We start from the raw sequence: 15277 nt of genomic DNA on the forward strand, positions 1-15277 counted from the left end.
ACCTCCCAAAATTGTAACTCACCGCAGACAGTGCCGCAGATATCGCCGCGGGGAGGAGAGAAAGGAGGCCTCTGATTGGTCAACTCTACATCCGCTCTACACTATGCGTATTTCCGGTTTGCTAACCGGCTAATGGTGACGCTAACCGTGCTAACCGTGACGCTTCTTTCGCCTCTCTGCCAGCTCCAGTAGTAGCAATATTTCTTCTATTTCTAGATCGATCAGCTGCATCTCAATCAAAGTGCGCATTCGTCCAGTCGCCATTGTTGTTGAATGACCTCCGTAACCGGAAGAGAAACACGCCACCCACCACACCCACAATCCTAGCTTGTTCGTGATTGTCCCTCTTGCGTTGTGGCGTGGAATTAACATAGCGCAGACCGCGCTTCAAAAGTGGGCATAAATCAAAAATAACTGTGTCATGTCTGCGACAAGCTCACTGCGACACACTGCTGCGAGAGTATACACGGCCCTTTGATTGAGATGCAGCTGATCGATCTAGAAATAGAAGAAATATTGTTACTACTGGAGCTGGCAGAGAGGCGAAAGAAGCGTCACGGTTAGCACGGTTAGCGTCACCATTAGCCGGTTAGCAAACCGGAAATACGCATAGTGTAGAGCGGATGTAGAGTTGACCAATCAGAGGCCTCCTTTCTCTCCTCCCTGCGGCGATATCTGCGGCACTGTCTGCGGTGAGTTACAATTTTGGGGAGGTGCACCAGAGTGTCTGCGTAAGGGGCGGGGGCATGTCTGCGTTAACTGCGACACACACGCAGACAACCTGGTTTCCGACCATAAACCGCCCTTTAGGCATAACATGCATGGGGTCAAAACACTGTTGCGTTTTTTTTCTCTCTCTCTTTTTTTTGTAACGAGTAACTAAACCGAACAATGAAAATGTATTGGAGTAAAAATATGCAATTAAGTTCGGAAATATAGTGAAGTAAAAGTGAAAGTTGTCAAAAAATGTTATACTCGAGGAAAGTACAAAGTATTCCAAAATATACTTACTACTATACTATACAAAATATACATAAGTACAGTAGTGAAGTATTTTTACTTTGTTACTATACAACACTGGTGTTGGCAGTATGCAGTCGTTGTCATATCTGTTTATTTTATCTTTGATGTAAACACAACACTTCGGATATGCAAATAGTTCCCGTTACACACGATTTCAATATCAATAAAACACATTTTGCCAATATTTTAGAAACCCCCCAACATTTCCCAAATCATGTTTTCGGGGGATCTCGTGTCAGTTTCAGGGGGTCTCGGATCCCCCGAGTCCCCCCGTAGTTCGAACCCTGCCAACAGACCTCCAAAGGACAGGAACCTCTTGCATTACTATGGAGGTAGATTTGTTTCTTTATTATTCAATCAAAAAAAAGGTTGCTTCAATCAAAAAATATATTTTCAATCAAAAAAACCCGTTTCAATCAAAGAAAAAAAGTGTTTGAATGCAAAAATATATTTGAGACTCAAAAAAATGCATTTGAACACTATTTTTTTTTGCTTGAAAATGTTTTTTTTGATAGAAGTGAAGGTTTTTTTGTTTGAAGCAACTTTTTTGATTGAAGTATTGTTGTTTTGTGTTTGGGCCATATTATGGGTAGGACATTTGTGTCTTTATAATTCAATCAAAAAAGAAGTTGCTTCAAACAAACAAAAAATATTTTCAATAAAAAAATCACTTCAATCAAAAAATAAACCTTTTCAATCATAGAAAAAATGTTTTTGAATGCAAAAAAATATTTGAGACTCGAAAAATTGCACTTGAACACTTTTTTTTTGATTGAAAATGTTTTCTTTGATTGAAGTAATCTTTTTTGTGTTTGGACCATGTTATGGGTAGGACATTTGTGTCTTAATTATTCAATCCCAAAAAAGTTGCTTCAATCAAAAAAAAAACATTTTCAATCAAAAAAAAATATTTTCAATCAAAGAAAAAACTGTTTAAATGCAAAAAAAAAAAAAAATCATTTGAAGTGTTTTTTTTTTTGATTGAACTTTCTATTTTTTTGAATGAAGTGAAAAAAGTTTTGAAGTCGTTTTTTTTTTAAATCATTTTGACACAAACGTACCGCAGTGGGCGGGTGCTTCCCCATTGGTCAGACATGTTTGAGTGACAAGTGTCTACACCAACGACGTCTTTCTGACAAGCAAGTCATGGTCGCCACTCGCCAGCGAGCCAGGAAGCAGTGGTCAGGCAGTGGTGGAGTTGTTGGTAAGTAGATAAAACCGTATTAAAATGATTGGTGTCACGTTATTAGCCTACTCTGTTTGATATTTCGATTAAACATACAGCTTGCTAACTTAGCTCACGTTGACTAATTTGTGTGATTGTGTTAGATATCTGACGCCTCATATTGTCAGGCAGGCTAGCAGGGTGCGCTAACGGCTAATTGAATTGTTTATTTCACTTAAGTAACGTTACAGAGGCTTGCTATGTGCTAGTGCTATATTGTGTTATAATACGTAACGTCATTAGTGGTCAAACAACAGTCCACAGGCCAACTGTTGCCCACAGCGCTGCCTGTTTAGCAGCAACAGGTCATGCAGAGCCTGAGTCTATCTTCTCACACAGCCCACAGGATTACACGACGCTGAAGTTGGCATCCGATTCGCCAGCCTCCGATTCGCGCATTAAAGGGGTGGGCATAAAGGGCCATTTCACTGCTTTTTTGCATTTTGATCGACCAAAACAAGGTCCTATATGGAAACTACAAAAGTTACACTGCTCAAATCTGGATGGAATTATTCTAAAGAGGCTATAGATTCATTAAAATCTTGTTTGGGATTTGTGAAACCTTTTTCTGATTTGTAAAAATACAGAACAGGGCCATTTCACTTCTTTTTTGTTATTCTGATCACCCTGAACTGGGTCCTGTATGGAAACTACATTACTTAGACAGCTCAAATCTTGATATAATTATTCTAAAGAGGCTATAGATTCATTAAAACCTTGTTTGGGATTTGTGAAACCTTTTTCTGATTTGTGAAAATACAGAACAGGGCCATTTCACTGCTTTTTTTGCATTTTGATCGACCAAAACAAGGTCCTGTATGGAAACTACAAAAGTTACACTGATCAAATCTGGATGGAATTATTCTAAAGAGGTTGTAGATTCATTAAAATCTTGTTTGGGATTTGTGAAACCTTTTTCTGATTTGTGAAAATACAGAACAGGGCCATTTCACTGCTTTTTTGGTATTCTGATCACCCTGAACTGGGTCCTGTATGGAAACTACATTACTTAGACAGCTCAAATCTGGATGGAATTATTCTAAAGAGGCTATAGATTCATTAAAACCTTGTTTGGGATTTGTGAAACCTTTTTCTGATTTGTGAAAATACAGAACAGGGCCATTTCACTGCTTTTTTGGTATTCTGATCACCCTGAACTGGGTCCTGTATGGAAACTACATTACTTAGACAGCTCAAATCTGGATAGAATTATTCTAAAGAGGGTACAGAGTCTTTAAAACACATTTTATTATTTGTGAAAACTTTATTTGGTCATTGAAAATTCAAAAAGTTCCTCTGAGCTTTCTTTCTTCTTTTCATTTGGACCATCCAAAACCAGAACCTGTATGAAAAATGATTAAATATGGGTTTAATCATTGATCACATGATATAAATGATATCAAACACACTTTAGAATTTGTGAAACCTTTCTTTGTCCCAAAATTCACTGGAGTCCTCGCCTCTCCATGTTCATTTTAATTTCCATGAGGATCTCCTGTCTTTCACTACATAGGAAAAAGAAAAAGTTCATGCATTTTACGTCACTAACTACTTACAAGAGTCTTCTTTACTTGTTGACTTTATTATCATGTTCTTTTATCTAGAAACAATGACTTCTCTCACCTTTCTTCCATCTGCCCGTGGTCAACCTCTGCCACCGATTCAATCCGTTTCATTTTTCTGACTACTTCCAGAGCCTTTATTGTTGCCTGCATCAGACATCCCATAGTCCAACCATTAATATGCCCTATTCTGTATTGGATGCTTTGATGAAATCTGCATCACACATTTATTGCTGTCATCTCATGAATCTTTCCACTAACATGTGCTATCATTTCAGACCCTGCTTGTCTTCTCCTGCTCCCATCATAGTCATCTTACCTCCCATCTGAGTGCAGACAGGACCTTCTTCATCCCTTTATTAACACTATCTTAGATGTCTGTAAAACAACTGTTCAACATTGTCTTTGCTTTGCAGCCCTTTAGCCTATTTGTGAATGTGATAACCTGCCATTGTAATAATGAGATTAAAAACTGTCTATTTGGCTAAAGTTTGTTTCCAGTTGCCATTTTACAAGACACGTCAAGAAAATAAAAATTAATTTTATTTGACATATTTAATGTAAAATAATGGGTGGTTAAAGACATGGTAGGTAATCCTGTTCAGAAACACATTTTGTAATACTGGGTGAAATGGTCCGTCTATCCTGAGAGAAATCTATACAAGATGTATTTAGAAAAAGGGACGAAAATAATCAGACCTCTGTGGCAGCTGCAGGACTGAGAAAAAGCTGACCAATCCGAGATCAGCGGGACGCTGATCTCGGATTGGTCGCCTACAAAAAACCAATCAGATGCCTCTGCTTTCTGCCTACGCCCCCCTCTGCCGGCTCCCTGCTCCATGTGCACATGCGGTTCCACCGGCTTTGGATGAAGCACTGACGGAATGGGGAGGGGGGGGTGGAGCTTAGAGGAGTGGACACTTTCGAATCTTGCTAGCTCTCTTGCTAGCTCTCTAGGATTACCTACCATAGCTTTAAGACCAACAGTAATCATTAGGTTGTGCTTACATGATTTAGAATACTGTACATGGACATATGTATCTGTTAGGATGGCCATGTAGCAGCTGGATACGCAAGGTAGGAGACTTGAGGCAGAGGTAGTGATGAACCAACCGGGTGTTTTATTCACCAACATTTACATCAATCATACACTTTAACATGGACACATACTGCGGACCAGGAGCACTGTGGTCCTAGCAGCATTCGTAGTAACAGGACCAACTCTCTCACGTGGTCCAACTGGCAGCCTTATATCCTACTCTGGCTCCACCAACCAAACCCGTAGGGGATTCTGCTCCTCCCATTACACATCCCCATAACAACAACACACAATAACCTTAAAATACATTTACCCTCTATTATAAAATCAATCAATTCCTAGCATGTCTAAACAAAAGTACCAAATCTACCAAAGACTTCCCCTAACTGATTCTGGTGCACTCCCCCCTACACTAATCAGCACATGGTACGACCCGGAACCTTCAAACGCTGCAGACTGAATGTAGGGACTCTTTTGACTGAGCACCCTGGAGAGGAGACATAGGTGAATGACTTTACACACAAATTTCAGAATTCACCATTCCAAACAGCATAGTCACCTCACAGTTTATCACATCCTTTAGCTACACGTATCCTTATCACAGAGCATTTCAGGCTACTAACTGACTGGATGTTTCCCTTTACAGGCCTGGTCCCCCCTCACTCCCCGCTGAGGGCAACACAGGACCTGCACACCCACCTGTTGTTAATATACACATTCAATAAAACATTTGACAATTTATTTATGCCACATTATTAAAAATACTACTCATGTGACCTCAAAGACCAAAAGTCAGTAATGAAGATTACCTTCATTACAGTAGCCCATTTTCCCATTGTAATTTATTTTACTCTACTCTGGAGCCACAACAACACTACACATTTTTAACTGACCAAACTACACACTGTTCTATCTATATTACAACAACTTAACAAGAAGTTTATTTCTCACTGGCAACCACTTGGAGATATGAAGAAATAGTTTAACCCAAAAGACATCTTCAACATTCCAGAAAGACAAATCTTGATTAAGTAAATGTATTTCAACCTTACATTCACAAATTGTCTGGTATAGGGTGAACTCTAACAGCAAAATGTAATGTTTAATATCCAATTCATCAGTGCACATAACACATAATGGCAAAATACTACAGGTTTGATAGACGATATAATCAGGAAGTTGTGGTACAGTATCTAAGATAGTGTTAATAATGGGATGAAGAAGGTCCTGTCTGCACTCAGATGGGAGGTAAGATGACTATGATGGGAGCAGGAGAAGACAAGCAGGGTCTGAAATGATAGCACATGTTAGTGGAAAGATTCATGAGATGACAGCAATAAATGTGTGATGCAGATTTCATCAAAGCATCCAATACAGAATAGAGCATATTAATGGTTGGACTATGGGATGTCTGATGCAGGCAACAATAAAGGCTCTGGAAGTAGTCAGAAAAATGAAACGGATTGAATCGGTGGCAGAGGTTGACCACGGGCAGATGGAAGAAAGGTGAGAGAAGTCATTGTTTCTAGATAAAAGAACATGATAATAAAGTCAACAAGTAAAGAAGACTCTTGTAAGTAGTTAGTGACGTAAAATGCATGAACTTTTTCTTTTTCCTATGTAGTGAAAGACAGGAGATCCTCATGGAAATTAAAATGAACATGGAGAGGCGAGGACTCCAGTGAATTTTGGGACAAAGAAAGGTTTCACAAATTCTAAAGTGTGTTTGATATCATTTATATCATGTGATCAATGATTAAACCCATATTTAATCATTTTTCATACAGGTTCTGGTTTTGGATGGTCCAAATGAAAAGAAGAAAGAAAGCTCAGAGGAACTTTTTGAATTTTCAATGACCAAATAAAGTTTTCACAAATAATAAAATGTGTTTTAAAGACTCTGTACCCTCTTTAGAATAATTCTATCCAGATTTGAGCTGTCTAAGTAATGTAGTTTCCATACAGGACCCAGTTCAGGGTGATCAGAATACCAAAAAAGCAGTGAAATGGCCCTGTTCTGTATTTTCACAAATCAGAAAAAGGTTTCACAAATCCCAAACAAGGTTTTAATGAATCTATAGCCTCTTTAGAATAATTCCATCCAGATTTGAGCTGTCTAAGTAATGTAGTTTCCATACAGGACCCAGTTCAGGGTGATCAGAATACCAAAAAAGCAGTGAAATGGCCCTGTTCTGTATTTTCACAAATCAGAAAAAGGTTTCACAAATCCCAAACAAGATTTTAATGAATCTACAACCTCTTTAGAATAATTCCATCCAGATTTGATCAGTGTAACTTTTGTAGTTTCCATACAGGACCTTGTTTTGGTCGATCAAAATGCAAAAAAAGCAGTGAAATGGCCCTGTTCTGTATTTTCACAAATCAGAAAAAGGTTTCACAAATCCCAAACAAGGTTTTAATGAATCTATAGCCTCTTTAGAATAATTATATCAAGATTTGAGCTGTCTAAGTAATGTAGTTTCCATACAGGACCCAGTTCAGGGTGATCAGAATAACAAAAAAGAAGTGAAATGGCCCTGTTCTGTATTTTTACAAATCAGAAAAAGGTTTCACAAATCCCAAACAAGATTTTAATGAATCTATAGCCTCTTTAGAATAATTCCATCCAGATTTGAGCAGTGTAACTTTTGTAGTTTCCATATAGGACCTTGTTTTGGTCGATCAAAATGCAAAAAAGCAGTGAAATGGCCCTTTATGCCCACCCCTTTAATGCGCGAATCGGAGGCTGGCGAATCGGATGCCAACTTCAGCGTCGTGTAATCCTGTGGGCTGTGTGAGAAGATAGACTCAGGCTCTGCATGACCTGTTGCTGCTAAACAGGCAGCGCTGTGGGCAACAGTTGGCCTGTGGACTGTTGTTTGACCACTAATGACGTTACGTATTATAACACAATATAGCACTAGCACATAGCAAGCCTCTGTAACGTTACTTAAGTGAAATAAACAATTCAATTAGCCGTTAGCGCACCCTGCTAGCCTGCCTGACAATATGAGGCGTCAGATATCTAACACAATCACACAAATTAGTCAACGTGAGCTAAGTTAGCAAGCTGTATGTTTAATCGAAATATCAAACAGAGTAGGCTAATAACGTGACACCAATCATTTTAATACGGTTTTATCTACTTACCAACAACTCCACCACTGCCTGACCACTGCTTCCTGGCTCGCTGGCGAGTGGCGACCATGACTTGCTTGTCAGAAAGACGTCGTTGGTGTAGACACTTGTCACTCAAACATGTCTGACCAATGGGGAAGCACCCGCCCACTGCGGTACGTTTGTGTCAAAATGATTTAAAAAAAAAACGACTTCAAAACTTTTTTCACTTCATTCAAAAAAAAAGAAAGTTCAATCAAAAAAAAAAACACTTCAAATGATTTTTTTTTTTTTTTGCATTTAAACAGTTTTTTCTTTGATTGAAAATATTTTTTTTTGATTGAAAATGTTTTTTTTTTGATTGAAGCAACTTTTTTGGGATTGAATAATTAAGACACAAATGTCCTACCCATAACATGGTCCAAACACAAAAAAGATTACTTCAATCAAAGAAAACATTTTCAATCAAAAAAAAAGTGTTCAAGTGCAATTTTTCGAGTCTCAAATATTTTTTTGCATTCAAAAACATTTTTTCTATGATTGAAAAGGTTTATTTTTTGATTGAAGTGATTTTTTTATTGAAAATATTTTTTGTTTGTTTGAAGCAACTTCTTTTTTGATTGAATTATAAAGACACAAATGTCCTACCCATAATATGGCCCAAACACAAAACAACAATACTTCAATCAAAAAAGTTGCTTCAAACAAAAAAACCTTCACTTCTATCAAAAAAAACATTTTCAAGCAAAAAAAAATAGTGTTCAAATGCATTTTTTTGAGTCTCAAATATATTTTTGCATTCAAACACTTTTTTTCTTTGATTGAAACGGGTTTTTTTGATTGAAAATATATTTTTTGATTGAAGCAACCTTTTTTTTGATTGAATAATAAAGAAACAAATCTACCTCCATACATTACCACCCTCTGCAGTGCATGTAGCCCAGGATCATAGCAGCAACCCCGCTTCTGCTCTCACCTGACTGCCTTTTAAAGCCTCCCACTAATATATTCCCAGGCTCTACCATCTAAAGAGATGAATCCATTTGTTACTACAACAACCCCCCCCCCACACACACACACACACACTCACACATGAAAATACACCCAATCATAACATACAAATATCTTAGAGACAAACATTTGACAATCAAAAAGACTTTAACACAACTATATGATATGATTTGCACTCTAAAATCTTACCAACTTTTTCTCCAATATATTATCCCCCCTCCTTAATGGAGATATGGTTTCACCCGGAACTTTAAAAGGGTGTTCAAGTACAGAGGGACTCTTTTAGCCCGAACACTCTGGAACAGAAAACAGGAAAGGTAAGAAACTTGCACTGGAAATTCAATTCTCCCTTATTTTCAGAGAATTGTCAAAAGTAATTATTCATTTAAACAAACATTCTGTGCTTCCAACAGTACAAGTCTCTTCAGTTCCAGCTGAAGAGAGAGCCATCAAAACATCTTAATTTCCAATAAAATATCAATTTGTTTGGTGATGTAATTTCTTACCTTACTGTATACAATTCATCATATTGCAGATATGCTACACGTAATGGAGACCTTCATTACAGAGTTCTTTATGTGAAACTAAAACTTGGAAGAAATAAAAAAAAAAGATTTTTATGAAAATGCTGTGGATCTTTGCATGTGTATTTTGTAACATGAACAAAAATTCAGTTCATGAACACAATCCTTTTTAAAAAAGTTTGTCTTGTGACTCTTCACAGGCAAAGAGAAGGGTGGTGAATTAAATGGTTGCTTAATTGAAGTTTTTGTAGATACCTCCTATGAAAACCTTCGACAAGGAGTTCATGCGCATGACATTAAAGGATATTACATGAGAATAATATCCTTTAATGTCGTCAATTGGACAGACAACTCAAGTCTGCATAAAATGAAGTTATATTACATTCAACTTGAGTCACTCAACAACCCAATGTGTCAGTATGTGTAGAGAAAATGATTAAGTTGGTTAGTTAGTACATCTAATGAGAGCAATCTTTAATTTCTAATCATTACAACAAAATAACTTTTTCTTGAAATATCCATTTTGTCTACACAAACGTTACAGAGAAGTTTTTGTAAATCTGGGCAGACGATCTGTTTTTTGTACAGATATTTTTACTTTAAGTCGCAACTTCTCACTGTGGCCAGAATCTGCTGCATATATTCTCCGCTGGTAAAAATTAACTCAAACCACCCCCCTCATCTGTCTTGTTTTAGTCAGTCAAAAAAAAAAATCAACGTTGGCTGACAGTTTCACATTTGCCACATCTTGATGAAAGGCCGTTTCCCTCCCCACGTCTTATCTTGCAGGCCTAAAGAGCCACCTGAGGGCCTTTATTGGGTTCTTGATTCGCATGGGTTCCTTGAGGTGTTATGCCCTTCTGCATCCTCACTTATCTTGCAGTGGCAGTGAAAGAGTCGTTGAGTGGTGCATAGGCTTCATTATTCTAATAGGCTTCAACTGGCTGCACCTGTGAAGGTGTGAATAAAAACATGACAGCACTTTCTGTTGATTTAAAAGCAGAGAGTGAGAGGGAGTTAGCAAGTGCTGAGTTCGAATGTTTTCCGTTATGTTATTAATAAGTATCCTTTTGTTGCTTCTACAACTGCTCAAAAACACAGTTGGTCACTCAAGCAACCACAGTTTGTTTACCACTCCCCATGCACTTCACAAATTGTGTACAAGGAAAAGCCATCAACAACTTAGCTTTAGGTGACAGTCGAGGAGTTTGTAAGCATCATTATCTTTTCCAGTTCTTGGAGCAGATGTTTTCAGCATCTGATGGCACTTCCCACATCTGCACCTATTAACACAGGAATATACAGAACAATAAATATATGGTGGGGAACTTTGTCAAAGTTTTCTCCTATTTAAGAGTTTTTTTTGGAGCATCTTGACTGGATACTGGAATAGTGTCACCATCATCCTCTCCCCCATCCCCTTGGCAAGCCTGCAGGAATTTGACTAATCGGGAGACACTTAAGACAAATCCTCTTGTTCTCAGGAGGACACTTCAGCCAGGAGAAAACTTTCCCTTTTTCTGAGATAATTGCAAAAACTTTGGCGTTACAAAGACTGCAAAGCCAATCTGGAGGTACCCAAGATCAGAAATGAACGACTAGAAATGGCAAAGCAAGAGCAAAAGAGTTCCCACCTGTCATTTCGTTATCTGATCTTGAAGCAGATGGAGACACAGAAAGAGGAGGCTGGACAAGTTTTAAAGGTGTGACTTAGGTTAAACCTGCAAACTTAGGCCTGAGCCCCCAGAGCTGTTATAGAGATCAGTTGTTGGTGAGAAATTGAATATATGTGAGGATAAGAGGACCCCATAACAGCGTTATTCATTTTTACTGGTTCAGTTAAAAAACATTTTTTTTTTTTTTTTTAAAAAGACAACACTTTGCTGACAGTTAGGCATCTGCCACATCTGGATGATGTCTGGTCATCTGGTAAAAGATGGCATGGTGCAGATTTTTATTTAATACAGCAACTTTCACAAGTAAGTAGCTGACTTGTGATTACAGGACCTTTGTTTTATTTAGTTGGAATCAGATGGATCACCTGTCAGGGAACTCTTCTGACTCTTAACCATGTGTTTCTTTTGTGAACAAATACCAGCACATGAGGCCACAGTTCAGGCCTGTATGTCATCTGCCATTATCTGCGACTTCACAAATCTATCATTAAGGCCTGAACTATGACAGCATCAGTGAGATCAACTCAGAGGAACCCTTATTGAATTTCTTTAAAACTCAAAAAGACTCCATCGACAGACACACTGAGTCTGAAATGGATGATAAGATGAAGTGTTGTCGAGGTGGCAGAAAGAATTCAGTTCTCTATTGTGGTTCTTTTATTTTGGTTCTTTTATTTCTAATTGAGTGACTTCTATAAGCAGAGCTTGTTCTGTTGTCTTAATTGACCATGCGCATTATTTTTAATTTTTGGCACTATCACTTCTACGGTAATGTTGATTTATTATTTTTTTTTTTTTTTTCTGTATCATTCACTAAGTTATTTGTTGTTCTAATGCTCATATGTGTAAGAAAAGGCTTTACATAACATCACACTGCTTTTGAAGTCTGTTTTATTTTTCTTGCCTCACAATGATTGACAGGGACACTTGAACACTGCGTAGTAGTTAAGTCATTAAATGAATCCATGTTATGACCAATCTAAGTTAAAGCCAAGTACGAGAGTAAAAATACTGATTTAAACATTCAGGAAAATGTTTGCTGTGACAGATGGTGATCAAAGAATCAGAGTGAATGAGGTTCAGTGTTTTTCTGTGCATAAAATATTGTGTAAATATGTAAATATCATAACATCGGTGATGTGGAAATTAGATGAGATTTTTGCGTTATTTGATCAAATTTCAAAATATCACTGAGTTTGTTATTTGTATTTTAGGAGAAGTTTTATTTATTTGTCATCAAAAACGATCTTAAGAACTTTAGACAGATTTACACGAATCGCCAAATTGAAAAAACATTTGGAACATTAACTGATTTTGAAAAATGCCAGGTGCAGCATTACATTTCTATTTAATCCAAATTATGAAATGAAATTTACACGATGACATCAAACCAACATAAATAATTGATTCTATTTATTCAGCAAATTAAACACCTGCCATAGATGACTGAGTTTAGGTAAGAGGACATTGTATATACATCTCTATGTATATACATGTTTTCAATTTATATAAATTTACAATTCATTAAGCCTGCATAAAGGACTGGGGACCTGTCCAGGGTGTACCCTGCCTCTCACCCAATGACAGCTGGGAAAGGCTCCAGCCCCCCCGCAACCCTAAATTGGAATAAGTGGGTATAGAAAAATGGATGGATGGATTAAGTCTGCATATCTGTAGGACTGTATTTAGGAGGGGACGGGTCCTATGTGTTGGAAGTCGCAGTAGGGTTCCAGCAGGTGGTATGCAACATCCCATACAGTATAATCTATACTGCAGTTTACAACAATTGAGGATTTCAAGACGACAATGGAAATTATATTACAAATAGTGACCATGACCACATGCAGAGTAAATATAACTAGTTTTCTTGCAAAGGCATGCAATATTCTTCTTGTCTGACCCTCTGTATCTAAATCCTCAGTGGCAGAGGTTTCCTGCTGTTGGCGGTCCGTGGCAGGAGTCTCTGGTTCAGGTTGGTCCTCTAAAAGATCCAGAGGATTATTTCTTTGGCCTTCAAATGCAATCGGGTCCTCGGGTTGAGTATTTGGAGTGTCAGGTTTTTGCTCCTGCTGCTCAACCGCATCAAAAGAGTCCTCTTCTTCCTCTGAATCTGTAGCCACGGTTTCCAGGGGAGACGTAACTGTTTGCTCCTCGTGCACATTCAGGTCCTCGGATGCAATATCAAAAAATGAGTCGTGGGTTTGCTCGTGTTGTTCATCTTCACCATTAAAAGTGTCTTCCTTCTCTGACTCTGGAGCAGCACATTCCCTGAGCGGACTCGCTGTCTCCTGCTCAGAAACACTCAGGTCCTCAGATCTGGTATCTGTGAACATTTCCGATCTTTGAGGATGTGGCTCAGCCTCAGCCATCATTTCCAAGTTGGCGGTAGTTTTATCTTGATCTGGTACAGTCAGGTCAGTTGGGTCAAATGATGCATCTGGACTTTGCTCAACCTCATCTGCAAAGTTATCATCTTCCTTCAATTCTGGAGCCACAATTTCCAAGAGAGACCCTGATCTGTGCTCTTCAGATGCAGCAAAGTAATCAGATGTAGTATCCAGGAACATGCATTGTGTTTGCTCGTGCATCTCACCATCAGCAGCTGAAGTCTCTTCCTGCTTATGTTCTACAGTCTCAGTTTCCAAGGTGGTGGGAGCTCTCTGCTGCTCTGGCACAGTTAGGTCTTCAGCTTTAATATCCCAGAATGTGTCCGGTGTTTCCTCCTGTTGCTCAGACTCAGCAAAGAAATTCTCTTCTTGTCCCGATTCTGAAGCCACAATTTCCGAGAGAAACCCTGATTTCTGTTGCTCAGACTCAGCACCGTCCTGAATTTTGGTTTCCGAGAGCATATCGGGTTGCTGCTCGTGTTGCTCCACCTCAGAACCAAAGATCCCCTCTTGCACAGAATCTGTAGCCATAATTTCCAAAGAGGCATTAGTCTTATCTTGATCTGGCACAGTCAGGTCTTCAGTTTTAATATCTAAAACTGTATAATGCTGTTGCTCATTTTCTTTTAGAGAAGCGTTTTCTTCCTCTGACTCTGGAGCAGCACATTCCCTGAGTGGACTCGCTGTCTCCTGCTCAGAAACACTCAGGTCCTCAGATTCAGTGTCTAAGAACATGTGATGTCTCTGCTCATTTGGTTCGGCCTCAGTGCCAAAGCTCTCCTCTTTCTCAGAATCTGTAACCACAATTTCCACTGTGGCAGTCGGGTCTTCAAATTTCATATCCAAGACTGTGTCATGTCTTTGCTCGTATTGGTCAGCCTCTCTACCAAAGGTCCCTTGTTGCACATAAACTATAGCCAAGTTACAAGTATATTCCAAGTTGGCAGTAGTTTTATCTTGATCTGGTACAGTCAGGTCAGTCGGGTCAAATGATGCATCCGGACTTTGCTCAACCTCATCTGCAAAGTTATCATCTTCCTTCAATTCTGGAGCCACAATTTCCAAGAGAGACCCTGATCTGTGCTCTTCAGATGCAGCAAAGTAATCAGATGTAGTATCCAGGAACATGCATTGTGTTTGCTCGTGTATCTCACCATCAGCAGCTGAAGCCTCTTCCTGCTTATGTTCTACAGTCTCAGTTTCCAAGGTGGTGGGAGCTCTCTGCTGCTCTGGCACAGTTAGGTCTTCAGCTTTAATATCCCAGAATGTGTCCAGTGTTTCCTCCTGTTGCTCAGACTCAGCAAAGAAATTCTCTTCTTGTCCAGATTCTGAAGCCACAATTTCCGAGAGAAACCCTGATTTCTGTTGCTCAGACTCAGCACCATCCTGAATTTTGGTTTCCGAGAGCATGTCGGGTTGCTGCTCGTGTTGCTCCACCTCAGAACCAAAGATCCCCTCTTGCACAGAATCTGTAGCCATGATTTCCAAGGTGGCAGCAGTTTTATCTTGATCCGGTACAGTCGGCTCTTTAAATTTATCTTCAGAATTGACATCTAAAATTGTATCGTGTAGTTGCTCATGATGTTCAGGATCACCAGCAATAGCGTCTTCTGCTGGGTGTGGAGCAGCACATTCCCTGAGCGGACTCGCTGTCTCCTGCTCAGAAACACTCAGGTCCTCAGATCTGGTATCTGTGAACATTTCCAATCTTTG

This window comes from Odontesthes bonariensis, chromosome 7 (assembly GCF_027942865.1).
Source record: "Odontesthes bonariensis isolate fOdoBon6 chromosome 7, fOdoBon6.hap1, whole genome shotgun sequence".
NCBI classification, from domain to species: domain Eukaryota; kingdom Metazoa; phylum Chordata; class Actinopteri; order Atheriniformes; family Atherinopsidae; genus Odontesthes; species Odontesthes bonariensis.